General features: G+C 39.9%; 1 pseudogene; it reads left to right on the forward strand.

Moving 5' to 3' along the window:
- The first annotated feature begins 7,883 nt into the window (after positions 1-7,883).
- Positions 7,884-9,659, forward strand: LOC112260992 (annotated as a pseudogene).
- Positions 9,660-11,467: the final 1,808 nt, after the last annotated feature.

Raw genomic sequence — 11,467 nt, forward strand, 5'->3', positions numbered from 1 at the left:
CAACGTGAAAAAAGGTTTTTAGAAATGTTTGCAAATTTTTATTTATTTAATACAGAAATACATTATTTACATAAGTATTCAGACCCTTGGCTATTTGACTCGAAATTTAGCTCAGGTGCATCATGTTTCCATTGATCATCCTTGAGATGTTTGTACAACTTGATTGGAGTCCACCTCTGTTAAAGTAATTGTCCGTAGAGTTCCGAGATAGAATTGTGTGAAGGCACAGATCTGGAGAAGGGTACCAAAACATTTCTGCAGCATTGAAGGTCCCAAAGAACACAGTGGCCTCCATAATTCTTAAATGGAAGAAGTTTGGAACCACCAATACCCTTCCAATAGTTTACCGCCCGGTCAAACTGAGCAATCGGGGGAGAAGGGCCTTGGTCAGAGGTGAACAAGAACGTGATGGTCACTCTGACAGAGCTCCACAATTCCTCTGTGCAGATGAAAGAACCTTCCCGAACGACAACCATCTCTGCAGCACTCCACCAATCAGGCCTTTATGGTAGAGTGTGCAGATGGAAGCCACTCTTTAGTACAAGGCACATGAATGCCCTCTTGGAGTTTGCCAAAAGCCGCCAAAATACATTCAGACCACGAGAAACAAGATTCTCTGGTCTGATGAAACCAAGATTGAACTCTTTGGCCTGAATGTCAAGTGTCACGTCTGGAGGAAACCTGGCACCATCCCTACTGTGAAGCATGGGGGTAGCAGCATCATGCTGAGCGGATGTTTTTCGGCGGCAGGGACTGGGAGACTAGTCAGGATCGAGGGAAAGATGAACGGTGCAAAGTACAGAGAGTTCCTTTATGAAAACTTGCTCCAGAGCCCTCAGGACCTCATACTTGGGCACAGGTTCACCTTCCAACAGGGCAACGACCCTAAGCACACAGCCGAGACAACGCAGGACTGGCTTCAGGACAAGTCTCGGAATGTCCTTGAGTGGTCCAGCCAGAGCCCGGACATGAATCTGATCGAAAATCTCTGGAGAGACATGAAAATAGCTGTGCAGCAAAGCTCCCCATCCGACCTGACATATTTTGAGAGGACCTGCAGAAAAGAGTGGGAGAAACTCCCCAAATACAGGTTTGCCAAGCTTGTAGTGTCATACCCAAGAAGACTCGCCCCACGGTACTGTTTCGGTTTGGTTATTTCACGTTTTCGTTTATTGTTTTTGTATTTCATAGTGTTCAGTGCTTTTCTTATTAAAATCGTCATGAACACTTACTACGCCGCATCTTGGTCCTCTTCAGATGAAGAGGAGGAAATCTGCCGTGACACTTCCAATGTAATTGTCTGCATCATTTCCAATCCCCCATATTTTTTTGGTAAATATATATATATATATCCATACACACATGCATACATATACACATATATACATACACATACCTATATAGACATACCTTTATTATTATTCCCCGCAAACCCTACCGCCGATCCCCCAATTGGAGTAAACTAATAAACACTTTTGCTTTTACCTTCAATTTATACATCTTATACACACTCTACAGACACAGTCTACTTTACAATAGTTCTCTCTTGTTTGTTCTTAGTCCTTCCTCTATTTCTGATGTCCATCCGGTTTGATTTCTATTTGTAACTATGCTATTTCACAAAAGTTCTGAACCTATATACATTTTACAGATCCTGTATGCTTTACATTGTTTATCTTGTTATTATTCCCACCCTTCATCTCCATTCAACCCCTTTCATCTATCTCTCAACATCATCCATTTCGGATTTCTATTTGCCATATAGTTTTCAACTGTGCTGTGATGCTTCACAAAAGAATTGAACCTTGCCATTCTCGTAGCTTCTACAGATTGTAAATTAAAAATAAGCATTTTTGCTAAAATAATTATTATATTATTGATTGACTGACTATGGCTTTTCAAATCACCCAGTATTGCTATCTGTAGTGTTAGTTCTAGGCAAATGTTGCAATTCTTCAGCCATTCCTGAACCTGTGACCAAAAACGAGCTACATATGGACAATACCAAAATAAATGAAGATTGTATCCCCCATATATATAACATTCTATTAGTTGCAAGAATTTTGTATAGTAATTTATATTGAAAAATTTGAAGTTTTGAATCCGTCGTTGTTTTGCATATCAATTCATAAACCATGTGCCATGGAATGGGTACATCGAAAATCTCTTCCCAACTATTTTGCAATTTATATGGCACAGTTAAATGAAATTGGTATGTGTTTTTATTTATCACACTTTTCTTTAACCATTTTTGTTCTTTAATACAGGGCCAACATACAAGTTCCTTACTTTTTCCCCTTCTACTTGCCTCTTCCATTTTTGTGGTAATGCTGCAATTAATTGGTTGTAATTTTGGGTGGAGCAGACATTTCCATCTCGTTTGTTTTGTTGACGTTGAGTGGAGTTGTTTTCCAGGCACCACACTCCCAGAGCCCTCACCTCCTCCCTGTAGGCTGTCTTGTCATCATTGGTAATCAAGCCTACTAGTGTTGTGTTGTCTGCAAACTCGATTATTGAGTTGGAGGGGTGCTTGGCCACACAGTCATGAGTGAACAGGGAGTACAGGAGGGGGCTGAGCATGCACCCTTGTGGGGCCCCAGTGTTGAGGATCAGCGGAGTAAAGGTGAGGTTTCCTATCTTCACCACCTGGGGGTGGCCTGTCGGGAAGTCCAGGTCCCAGTTGCACAGGGCGGGGTTCAGACCCAGGGCCTCGACCTTACTGATGAACTTGGAGGGTACTATGGTGTTGAATGCTGAGCTATAGTCAATAAACAACATTCTTACATAGGTATTCATCAGGTCCAGATGGGATAGGACAGTGTGCAGTGTGATGGCGATTGCATCATCTGTGGATCTATTGGGGCGGTAAGCACATTTAAGTGGGTCTAGGGTGGCAGGTAAGGTATAGGTGATATGAACCTTGACTAGTCTCTCAAAGCACTTCATAATGACAGAGGTGAGTGCTATGGGGTGATAGTCATTAAGTTCAGTTACCTTTGCCTTCTTGAGTACAGGAACAATGGTGGCCATCTTGAATCATGTGGGGACAGCAGACTGGGATAGGGAAAGATTGATTATGCCAGTTAACACACCAGCCAGCTGGTCTGCACATGCTCTGAGGACGAGGCTTGGGTTGCCGTCTGGGCTGGCAGCCTTGTGGGGGTTAACACGTTTAAACGTTTTACTTACGTTGGCCACGGAGAAGGAGAGCCCACAGTCCTTGGTAGCAGGCCTGTCCGGAAGCAAGACGACAGTCTCGGCGATGTGGCTGGTTTTCCTTTTGTAGTCTGTGATTGTCTGTAGTCCCTGCCACATACGTCTCGTGTCCGAGCCCTTGAATTGCAACTCCACTTGATCTCTGTACTGACGTTTAGCTTGTTTGATTGCCTTGTGGAGCGAACAACTACGCTGTTTATATTCTGCCATATTACCAGTCGCCTTGTCATGGTTAAATGCGATGGTTCGCACTTTCAGTTTCACGCGAATGCTTCCATCTATCCACGGTTTCTGGTTAGGGTAGGTTTTAATCATCACAGTGGGTACTACATCTCCTACACACTTCCTTATAAACTCAGTCACAGTATCTGTATATGTGTCTAGATTATTTTCACAAATTACCCTGAACATATCCCAGTCCACGTTATCAAAACAATCCTGAAGAGCGTGGATTATGATGGGTCAGACCAGCATTGAATAGTACGAAGCATGGGCACTTCCTGTCTGAGTTTCTGCCTATAGGACGGGAGGAACAAAATTGAGTCATGGTCAGATTTGCCGAAAGGAGGGCGGGGGAGGGCCTTGTTAGCGTTCCGGAAGTTTGAATAGTAATGGTCGAGAATCTTAGCAGCGCAATTGGTACAGTCGATATGTTGATAGAACTTCGGCAGCCTAGTGCTATGATTTGCTTTGTTAAAATCCCCAGCTACGACAAATGCACCCTCAGGATATGTGGTTTCCAGTTTGCATAAAGTCTAGTGAAGTTCTTTGAGGGCTGTCGAGGATTCGGCTTGAGGTGGGTTGTAAACGGCTGTGGCGATAATAGAGGAGAATGCTCTTGGGAGATAATATGGTCGGCATTGAATTGTGAGTTATTCTAGGTCGGGTGAACAAAAAGACTTGAGTTCCTGTATGTTCCTAGAATTACACCATGAGTCGTTAATCATGAAACACACCCTTCTGCCCGGAGAGATATTTATTCCTAGTCGCAATACTGCCATCTCCGTCGGCGCCATTTTCACATGCATCATGTTACAGTAAATATCATGCAGCTGTATTGTAGGAGTGTTTTTCATCTTTGTTTTCTCTTTAAGACATAGGCCTACTGATTGCATGCCACACACCCCCTCACATACACAGCAACCTATTTACATGTACTCTGATGTATGTTATGAACAATACACAAGGCTATAGCTGTCTATACATTGGTAAGGCCTGTTGGCCTTCTGCACAGGACTCTATGTCTTTCTCTCTCTCTGAGAGAGTTATTGGTCAGCCCACTTCTTCCCAGAAAGCAAAGCTGGGAGGCAGTGTAACTACTGAATGAAACATGACCAGTGAAGAACAGGTCTAGAAGACAGAGAAGCAACATGGAAGTTGTACTCTGGGATCAAATCAAATTTTATTTGTCACATGCGCCGAATACAATTGTAGACTTTACCGTGAAATTCTTACTTCCAAGCCCTTAACCAACAGTGCAGTTCAATAAGAAGAAAATACTTACCAATTAGACTTAAATAAAAAGTAATAATAAAAGTGTCATGATGTGGCCCTCTTTGGGTACAGCGAGCACCATCCTCCTCTCTCTCTCACCACCTCTCTCTCTTCCCCCTACACCCAGGCTCTTTCTCTCCTCATGGCCAGAGTATAGAGAGAGAGAGTGAGTTTCACAGGAGAACAAAGGAACCTCTTCCACATCTCAGAACTTGAGAACTGAACAATGTCCATGTTTTGGAGAATGTCTACACGGTCGGGGAAGAATCCAGCTACGACTGGTCCATTTCATTTAATGTTTGTGAAACTCATGAGAGACAATACAGCCACATTACCATAACTCTGTTTATACAGGAGTCTCAGTTGTGAGGCTTGCATCTACTTGTTGTATAAAATGAATGAGTAAAGATGAAACTATTTGTGAAATTATGTAATGTGATTTAAACTGTTTAATGAAGGAAACTCCAATTCCCTTTGGAGTTTAACTAGGTCATAGGCCCTCCCCATGAGCACAGACATTGACCTGGCGTCATGGGACAGCCCTCTTCTACAGTTATGAATATAATCCCCACCTGAAGGATTTCCCTTCAGACCAGCTTATCTCGATTACCACGAGAGGGCTAAGGTTTGAGTAGAGACCAGTACCTCATCACAGAGGGAGCTAAGGTTTGAGTAGATTGCTGAACCTTTTAACCATACCACGTGGTTAAACTCTGAGACTATCGATCTGACTGAATAAGAGCAAATCTTTGATACTATTTACTAGTCTGCAGCTAGGAATTCTATACCAATGAATGCGAAGGCCGACAACCGCCGAAACATCTATTCTATAACAACATTTCTGAATGTTACTCTGAAGTAGCCTTTCTAACCAAAGACTCCAGGGGCGCAGAGAGAGGTGTGGATGAACTTCCAACCGAGATCACGACGACACACTGAGCTTAAATATATATATTGATTGCAATTGTTACCAAATGAGGGAGCGTTCATGTGCAAAGGATTACCATTTCAAGGGTTATAATTATCAACTGTGTAGTTTCTTTTATCTTTCTCGCCTTTCTCAGTCCCTTTGTCTACCAAGCCACCATGCCGGTTTAGCCCACTAGGGCACATCCCCTATAATTTTCTTGTAACCATATCTACTTTGTTTGTGTGTGCATTTCTGTCATTATTTAGTTAGTTAATAAATAAATGATTGAGACAATTTATGTATGGGTGATTCATAGTGAAGACTGGGTTCGTGCAGATAACCAACAATTTATGATGTTTGGAATGAGACTAATGTGAGGTAAAAAATAATTCATTAATTAGTAGACTAATTCATCAGATATTAAAATATCTGAACGTCATGTTAGGAAAATTATAACTTTGTAATCTGAATATTTTCCTTGGTGCCCCGACTTCCTAGTTAATTAAATGTACATTATTAGAATAATCACGTAATAATAATTACAGACAATTGATTTGATAAACTAACAGTCTTCAGTTTATTGATTCCAAAGACAAGACAAAGGTAACACAATAAGAAGAACAATAACGAGGGTGTATACAGGGGGCACCGGTACCGAGTTAGTGTGCGGGGGTACAGGCTAGTTGAGGTAATCTGTACATGTAGGTGGGTTATCAGACTGTAGAACTGGATGAATGACATAGCCATAGTTGTTCACTTTATTAGCTGTAACTGTAATTAATTAATGCATTTCTTCTCTGCCAAACTCATTTGACCATTACTTACTTGTGATAAGATAAATTAATCATTTAACAAGAATCAAGACAAAGGAAGTTGAATATATTTATTTAGGCCATACTCAGGCATCTTTATGTTGCAGTAATGAACATCTATTTATCTTCACATGCCATGAACACTCCCTCACACACACAGCAACCTATTTACAGATACTCTGTTTTAAATGTTTTAATGAAGAAGAGCACAATACATACATGGTAGTACGCCTTTTGATGAGTAAACAAGAAGAGGTTTTCACGTGTTTTAAATGTTTTGTCTTTTTTTTTTTAGCGGGGACCCCTTCTCAGCAAAGCCAGTATGGGAAGCTTCATGCCAAGACATCAGACCAACAGGTTAGTAGAATGGGACTGGGAAAGAATATTAACAGGTTAGTAGAATGGGACTGGGAAAGAATATTACAGCAAAATATTACATCATTAGATTGGATCCAGAGTCTGAATTTAGTGAGTCTTTGTTTAATCCCCAAAGCTCCCCAGTGACAATGATGCCCTGAACTATTCTGCCCTGAAGTTCACTGACAAAAAGAGTACCAAGCCCATAGAACAGAGAGAGGAAGAAACCATCTGCCCTGGTGTGAGTCAACAAGACAGGAAGTGACATGTGAGGGTCATCCAATAAGCATCATTCTAGCTATACATTTCTCATTTGCTTTAGGGCACCATTGCAGGGGCCAAGCTTCAGCTAATATTAATGTAAAATCACTCAGATGCAGAGCATAATTGTCCAGCAAGTATGAAAGCTGATATTGGGATGGTTTCAGAAGTCTCAAATCCTCAGAAATAGTGCATGAGGTTGACTGACTGCATACATTTGTTTTTGTAGAAGTGTACAACAAAATGTATACAATGATTTAGCGAATGTCTTAATTCTTCCTTATGATGATAATAGTTGTAACATGGAACTCTGTTACCTGCTTTTATGCTTGTGTGATATTTCAATAAACTTGTTGTTATTTCCTACGTTTAATGACTTGCCCCATTCTTACCAATTATTTGCACCAGGTATCAAACGATCACATCTTTTTTTTGTCAAAAAAGGTGCCAACCTCACCAGAGTTCACTTCCTCCTGAAAACTTGAACTGCGTTCTACAACCATGAAGTGAGAAATGGAACGTAAACACCCTGTGTATGTCAAAGAGGACAACTGTACCAGTAGTCTCAGCCACCGACCCAAATGCTAGAAAATACAAACCAGTAACTCTGATTTTACATCATTTGAAGGGCTGCTCTAACTATGGTATGCCTAAGGACAGATGTTAGATTGTAGTCTTAATCAGATGTGTTATGCCTGTTCAGACAGCCAATAAAATCACTTAGTTCAGAGATTCCACCTACTTCATAATGATTACCCGATGAGTGTCATCATATAAAAGGGGCCCACACATAAGACCCACACTCTCTACAGTTCAGAAAGGACAGTGAAATGATGATTATATATTGGACAATATTTTTGTTTTACCTCAACTTTGGTAAGTAAGAAATATTGATACGGTTCCTTTAACTTTTTATGTAATGGTATTTTTTAATCAATTTGAATGACTATGTAGTCTGAATAATGTTAATAATGTATAAATCTGTACTATGCCTATGTTTTCTTCACAGGTTGTGCGCTTAAAAATGATGTAATCCAACCAGACCCTTTGATAGTTACAAATCTGGGACAAAATGTATCTCTCACTTGCTTTTGTCGATCTAATTTGATAGTCAGAGTCTCTTGGTTCAAGCAAACTGTTGGACAGAAGCCTCATCTCATGGCATCATCATATTATCGCACTCAAAAGACCTTTTATTTCAACAATTTTACCAAGGACTTTAATGAGACTAAACGTTTGAGTGTGAAGAGAGGAGTTGGCAGCTTTAACCTGACCATCTCCAAGACAGAGTCAGGTGACTCAGCTACATACTACTGTGGTGCTATGAAAGCGGGCCAAGTCAAATTTGGAAAAGGAACTGTTTTAATTGTCAAAGGTAACTTAAATTCCTTCCCTAATTTTGGATTTTATATTTTGCACCATTAAAATAGAAATATACTTTTGACTTTGGCACTAAATAAACATACCAGGCTAATACAATATACACACTATGATCTTACTCCGTCACTCTCTTCAGGTTCAGAGTTCAACAGCATGTATGTACTCCAGCAACCTGTGTCTGAGTCAGTCCAGCCAGGAGACTCTGTCTCTGAACTGTACAATACACACTGAGACCTGTGCAGGAGAACACAGTATCTATTGGTTCAGACATGGCTCAGGAGAATCCCGTCCAGGAATAATTTACACCTACGGAGACAGTAGTGATCAGTGTGAGAAGAGCCCTGAGGCTGGGTCTCCTACAAAGAGATTTGTCTACAACCTCCCCAAGAGGAACCTCAGCCTCTCTGATTCTGGGACTTACTATTGCGCTGTGGCATCATTTGGAGAGATACTGTTTGGGAATGGTACCAAGCTGGACGTTGACTGTTAGTGATATTTCTGACATTTTTTAAATGATCTAACATTTTATGCCTGCTTAAACAAAATGTCCTGAATCTCCTCTATCACTGTCTGTATTTCTACAGATGGTTGTAAGGAGGACCATGTTCTCTTGGTGTACAGCCTGGGTGTGGCGTTGGCTCTTTGTGTCATCCTCATCATTGTCCTTGGTTGTGTTTTGTATAAGATTACAAAGAAAACCTCTCAGCTGTGCAGCGGTAAGCGTTATCATTGACCACAATATATGATTAATCTGTTGATGCAGTATACATTACATGTTTTAGTAATGAAACTGGGTTGATTCAATGTATGATGATGATCATGATTAAGATGATTCCTTCATGTGTTTAAAAGGAACGCATCCTCAGTCAGGTAGTCCGGCAGTCCCCAGTTGTCATAACCAGGTATGCAGACCGTATAGTGAATTATTCTGAGTATTACTCTGATGAACTGTAAACAGATCCCTCAATCAGTTTATTTCCTGATGTCTTTGAAATTTGTTTTGCTTTTCCTCTTAGGATCAAGAACACGATGACACACTCACATCGGTCCATTACGCTGCTCTGAATGTCATCCACAAGAAGCCAAAGACCCAGAGACAGAGGAGCACCATGGAGAGAGACACTGTGTACTCTGGGCTGAGGTGCCAAAACATGGTTTGAAATGTCAACTTTTATTCCGTAAAGACTTGCATCGCTTTTTCTCTTATACACTGGCTTTTTATCATTATAATTGTGTTACAATCGCTTATATTCTGTCAAACTCCTTTTTACATTACTGTTGTGCATTTTAGATAAAATAAAACATGAATTCACTGTAATTTAGATGTTTTGTTTGATTTTCTCTCATATTCTTCAAGTTGTCTCAAAACTCAATTTTTTAAGCTGTATACTGCATCACATATCTGTGGTTTTCTGACAGCCTTAAATATATGTTCCACTCAGCTTAACTCATCTCTAACCCCCAGCAATAACAGGTCATCCTCACCACATACTGTCTTCTCACACCTCAGTGTATCAAAACCACAAAATAATATGTCACTAAGATCACAATTCACTCTTTAATTATAAAAGCCTGAACTAATAATGTACTTCTTAGCTGAGTATATTTTGAAGAGCGCTGATAATGTTGAAAACATGATTAAAATATCACTAAGCATTGTAACTGAGACGTTTTGACAAACAATACAAAATGTTAATATGCATTTGTGCAGGTTGAAGTACTGCACTTCATTTCTCTTTCAATAGGTTGAGGCAGTGTACAAGGAAGTCCCCATAACTGCCTGAACAGTAGAGTTGGCAGTAACTTTTGGAATTGTCAACATTTTCAAATTGTTCACTAAGAATTGTTGAAAACGTACTTACCTGTGATATTTCACGTGTGTAACAGTGGTGGGAAAAGTACCCAATTGTCATACTTGAGTAAAAGTCAAGATACCTTAATAGATTATGACTTAAGTAAAAGTGAAAGTCACCCAGTAAAATACTACTTGAGTAAAAGTCTAAAAGTATTTGGTTTTAAATATATGTAAGTGTCAAAAGTAAATGTAATTGCTAAAATATGCTTAAGTATCAAAAGTTAATATATAAAATTGTTCACATTCCTAATATTAAGCAAACCAGACGGCACCATTTTCTTGTATTTTTATTTATTTACGGATAGCCAGGGGCACACTTCAACACTCAGACATCATTTACGAATGAAGCATGTGTGTTTAGGCAGTCCACCAGATCAGAAGCAGTAGGGTTGACCAGGGATGTTCTCTTGATAAGTGTGTGAACTTTCCTGTCCTGCTAAGCATGCAAAATGTAAAGAGTACTTTTGGGTGTCAGGGAAAATGTATGGAGTAAAAAGTATATTATTTTATTTTTATGTAGTGAAGTAAAAGTAAAAGTTGTCAATAATATAAATAGTAAAGTAAAGTACAGATACCCCCCCAAAAAACACAAGTAGTAATTTAAAGTAGTTTTACTTAAATCACATTACACCACTGATGTGTAGTCATAATATCTGTTAACAAAGGCCCAACAAAGACACTGTGGTGCTGTTAAGAATCAATAACAAGGTAATATATACATTTATTACTTACATATTACACATCTGTATCATGTTATAAATCCATTTCAGAATCATAGAGTCACATGCATCAAACAGGCTAGGTAGTCATCATCACTGGATCATTACTACTAATATCAACTAAGATATTATAAAGTGTAGCTTAGTTACCAGGAGGAGCCACACAGGCACTCAAAATAAAATGGGTAGCAGAGAGATATTTAAATGAGGAAGACAATGACTCGTGTGTTTGTGTCTACTTTTGTATTGAGTTCCTGAGTAGTTGAATAAGTATGGGAGAAAACCTATTTATTCAAGTCATCCCTCCTCTGTAATGTGTTCTCAACACCTCTTTTAGTAGTGTTGATAGCATGTCACTCACACTCACCCCCACACAACAAGTTCACAGGTACTCTGCGGTCTTCTGTAAGCACAAGACGAGGCCGTATATACATTTTGGTCAGGTGGGCCTGCTGGCTTTGTG

The sequence above is a fragment of the Oncorhynchus tshawytscha genome, linkage group LG10 (genome assembly GCF_018296145.1).
Source record: "Oncorhynchus tshawytscha isolate Ot180627B linkage group LG10, Otsh_v2.0, whole genome shotgun sequence".
NCBI classification, from domain to species: domain Eukaryota; kingdom Metazoa; phylum Chordata; class Actinopteri; order Salmoniformes; family Salmonidae; genus Oncorhynchus; species Oncorhynchus tshawytscha.